The 3,656-nt window shown below is 39.7% G+C and overlaps 1 pseudogene; it reads right to left on the bottom strand.

Annotated features, from left to right (window-relative positions):
- Window positions 1–490: 490 nt before the first annotated feature.
- On the bottom strand, window positions 491–2,861 carry LOC111551330 (annotated as a pseudogene).
- Window positions 2,862–3,656: the final 795 nt, after the last annotated feature.

The following is a 3,656-nucleotide window of genomic DNA, read 5'->3' as shown; positions in this document are numbered from 1 at the left end:
TGCAGAAGGAAACGTGGCACTTTCAATGTTTTCTTCTGGAAGAACAGATAGGTCCTCAAAGCATGAGAGTTCAAACAGGGGTCATTTAAGCAGGTAGATTATCAATAGCTATTGCATTCAATGGAGTCCTATAGGCAAAGATATTTAGTGATTAAGTGGCCTACATACACCTTATTGCTTTACTTCCAAACATCAAATATAAGAAACCCTATTTTTTGGGGGAGGCCGAGGAGGGTGGATCACAAGGTCAGGACATCAAGACCATCCTGGCTAACATGGTGAAACCCTGTCTCCACTAAAAATACAAAAAAATTAGCCAAAAAATTAGCCAGGAGTGGTGGCTGGCCTCTGTAGTCCCAGCTACTCAGAAGGCAGAGGCAGGAGAATAGCGGGAACCTGGGAGGCAGAGCTTGCAGTGAGCCGAGAACGCGCCACCTGCACTCCGTCTCAAAAAAAAAAAAAAGAAAGAAAGTCTATTTTTAAAAGTCTCTTAGATATTTTCCATGGTTTCCGAATTATCTGTGGGAAGCTCTGACTTACTTGTATAGAGTTTAATATATGTGTCCACCATTAAATCCAGGTCATGTTTTATATCAAAATTCATGTTAAGCAAAGCCAAGTTACTTGACCTTTGGTCTGTCAAAGTGTACTTCAAATATGCTTTAAGATGCTTTCATCCATTTTCATACCACTCATTCTCAACCTTCATCACAGGACGAATACACAAGACCTTCAGCAATGCATATACATTAGGAAAAAACTTGATGTCAGGTAGATGGAGGGCTTCATAGATGATGGATGGAAGCTCTATATCTTTCCTCCTGTGTTTCTATTTGATTCTCCAACAATGAAGCTTGACTGAGAGCGTGTCGGGATTGGGTAAGCCACTTCTACAACACGTCAGCATGGTGTTCCTCCTAGGTATTGAATTTGAGTTGTTCCATGACTGTGGGTACCAGAGATAAGCATTTAAGAGCTTTGAGGTGCTGTTCTGAGAATATATCTTTAAGTTCCTGAATAATGTGCTCCACTGTTGGGACACTTAGGGTTTCTCTATAGTAAATCTCAGAGGTTAACTGGGATTCCAAGTTACCCTGGTGAGCTCTGCGGAATTTCCCAGGGAGTTTCATTTGAAAATCATTTGGTTGCCAAATCTGTGGCTTCCTCAAACCAAAATTCATGATAAACTTCAATATTTTCCATCACTCCATTGAGTGAACACAGTACTGCAGTCAAGCTACCGGCTGCAAATAAGACATCAGAGGTTTGACCCTGGAGATTTTTCCCAAAGGCTCTTGTAAAAGGACATTTTTAAGAACAAGAGTAGTAACAATGAAATCAAAATCTGTTACTGCACTGCGGAGTACAAATGCACGGCCAGCTATACAGTTATTCCATCTAATATTTGTGTCACTATTTATACTCTCTAAACATAAAACAAGTGCTTGTTGGAGTTCCACTAAAATTTCAAAAGCATCATGCCTGCCTGTTCATGGAGAATGCAGATTTCCTTCACTTCTTTACCCCTTTCTTTACTGTTCTGAAAAAGGACAGAAATTATATTGTCAAGTTCTAAAAGCAGTCGTGGCGATCGATGGAAAAAAGAACAAACTTCCTCAATTGTTCTTAAAGCAACAGATACTCCCATAACAGGTACTGATTTTGCCAACACATATTTATGGCACAGGAAGAGTAGAGCATGTAAATAGCTTGGGGATATTTCTCTGAAAGTCTAGAAGCAACAACTTTCATTTTGGAAGAAAATCCACTAGACACAATGTAAGCCTGGCCACGACAATACTCCATATTTAATCCCCACTTCTCAGTTATCATAGTGTGAAATTTCACAGCCAAAATTTCTGCATCAGCTTCATAAGGCAGGAAGCCTACAAATTCTTCTCTTAAGTTATGAGATTCATCAACAAACCTCACCAACACAGGTAGGTAGGTGCTCTTCCCTTGTTATGTCCACTACATCATCAGTGATAATGGAAAAGAAATGTGAGTCTCTCACTTCCCTGAGAGTTTCTTCTCAAATACCGCTCTCATAGATCCCTAGCATCTGTTTCTACTGTGTTTCTGAACAAAACAACGTGTTAACTGCTGTTGTCTCAAACCATTTTCTCAGAAACTCTTCACCAGAATTTATCTGACACTCCAGCAGTGCTTGAAAGTTATCTGGAGTAAAAGGATCTTCTGGGATTTCATCAGCCTCATATCCATCCAGAGGTATGTTTTGCTTTCCCATCGGAATCAAGATTTCAAACAGAGATTTTAGTTATTCTCTGTTTTCCTTCTCTTCAAGGGTTAGAGGTAAAATGTCCTCATCTTATCCTTCACCCCCTTCTTCACTGGGGTTCTGAGCGTTGCTATTGTTGATTTCTTTATGTTTTTGTTTGTGTTCAGAAGTTTTATCAATTTTTTTCTGTTTCAGTGTCCTGATTTCTTCTTCACTCAGTTATTTTATTTGTTTTCTGTGTCTACTCTGTGTGTTGTTCAAATGACTGGTAAGATCAAATATTGTTGGTATTTCATTATCTGGAAGAACTGTCCTCTAAGGACTCTCCCAATGACTTCACAAGTATCTGCTTCAATTAATTTTGAGAAATAAACCAATTATTTAGTTTTCTGATGCCTTTGCAAAATGTATATAGTTCTACAGATCCTAGAGGTCTCAAAATGTTTGACACATAATTGATAATGTTTATTTAGCTGATCAGGTGTTTTATCTTCTAAATCTGCTCTCCTTCAATTCTTCACCCACTTCCGGCATCTGGCCGGGTCCCGCGGGAACTTGAAGAAGGCCATGTCGGACTGCATGCTCTTCTGCGTGCGGTTAGGGCAGCGCAGAAGTTCTGCATCCTCGCCCGCCGGCCGGCCCAGACCCATCCCCTTCTACTTAGGGCAGCCGCCCGCCGATCCGTGCCAGGGATGGGAGCCAGGCCGGCTGGCCGGCTCGGCAGGGCTGGCACGCGGGGGTGACAAATTCTTATAATTTGACTTTCCATTTTTAGTTTTAATTATGTTATGCCACTTATAATAGAAAATATTCTGACTGCTCATTCCCAAAATATCTCAATTAAGTGCAAGGCAGAAACATTGGGTTAACTTCAACGTTTGTGAAAGTTTTCCCCAGCAAACTAAAATCTCCCACAGATACAGAATGCTCAGTCAGGACCACCTAAATACAGCTCTCAAAGGAAAAACTGTAGGCACAAATATTTCTAGAGTAAATGATAAACACATGGATCTACCAAGGACATTTTCATGATGCTGTAACTTTAAGCTTCTTCATGTGTTGAGAAAGTATCTTTTTAAAATAACTCTGGAACTGTTTAACATTGAAAATGAGTGTGTTTCTGTGCAGCATTTGTGGAATGCTGGCCACCAAAGAGACATTTACAGCAATTGCAAATTTGCTTTTGAATGGATCCCCCATGACCCCAAAACATTTTTATCCCTTGCTAGTTATCTATTTTCTTTCTTAAATAATCCTGCTTTTTTGTAACACTTTACTCCTGTTGCATAGTTTTTCACCAAATGCACAGTTAACTTTAAATCCATTTTAAAAGGCAAAGAGAAGATACCAGTAACTCTTACTTCAAACCTATATATGCTTTTCTCCTGTCTATTTATGTTCAGTTTGTCAGACTTTC

The sequence above is a fragment of the Piliocolobus tephrosceles genome, chromosome 9, assembly GCF_002776525.5.
Source record: "Piliocolobus tephrosceles isolate RC106 chromosome 9, ASM277652v3, whole genome shotgun sequence".
NCBI lineage: Eukaryota > Metazoa > Chordata > Mammalia > Primates > Cercopithecidae > Piliocolobus > Piliocolobus tephrosceles.
The sequence above is the reverse complement of the archived record's forward strand: the minus strand, read 5'-3'. Positions and strand labels throughout refer to the sequence as shown.